The sequence below is a fragment of the Ostrinia nubilalis genome, chromosome 1 (assembly GCF_963855985.1).
Source record: "Ostrinia nubilalis chromosome 1, ilOstNubi1.1, whole genome shotgun sequence".
Taxonomy (NCBI): domain Eukaryota; kingdom Metazoa; phylum Arthropoda; class Insecta; order Lepidoptera; family Crambidae; genus Ostrinia; species Ostrinia nubilalis.
Window position 1 is genome coordinate 150,001 of NC_087088.1, and position 509 is coordinate 150,509.

The 509-nt window shown below is 48.1% G+C and overlaps 1 non-coding gene across 1 annotated transcript in view; it reads right to left on the reverse strand.

Annotated features, from left to right (window-relative positions):
- LOC135077384 (small subunit ribosomal RNA) overlaps positions 1-509 on the reverse strand; it is a 1,903-nt gene extending 1,394 nt beyond the window's left edge. The window contains exon 1 of the ribosomal RNA XR_010258452.1: positions 1-509. This exon is cut by the window's left edge and continues 1,394 nt beyond it. This is a non-coding gene — a ribosomal RNA (small subunit ribosomal RNA).

Consider the following 509-nt stretch of genomic DNA (forward strand, 5'->3'; position numbering starts at 1 on the left):
TCCCGTATCGTTATTTTTCGTCACTACCTCCCCGTGCCGGGAGTGGGTAATTTGCGCGCCTGCTGCCTTCCTTGGATGTGGTAGCCGTTTCTCAGGCTCCCTCTCCGGAATCGAACCCTGATTCCCCGTTACCCGTGACAACCATGGTAGTCGCAGAAACTACCATCGAAAGTTGATAAGGCAGACATTTGAAAGATGCGTCGCCGGTGCTGGACCGTGCGATCGGCAAAAGTTATCCAGATTCATCAAAATTAACGACTTCGAACGCGAGGCCCTCCGTCGATTGGTTTTGATCTAATAAAAGCACTCGTCCCATCACTGGTCAGAGTTCTGATTGCATGTATTAGCTCTAGAATTACCACAGTTATCCAAGTAACTGAGTAAGATCTAAGGAACCAAAACTGATATATTGAGCCATTCGCGGTATCGCCCTAATACGGCTTGCACTGAGACATGCATGGCTTAATCTTTGAGACAAGCATATAACTACTGGCAGGATCAACCAGGGA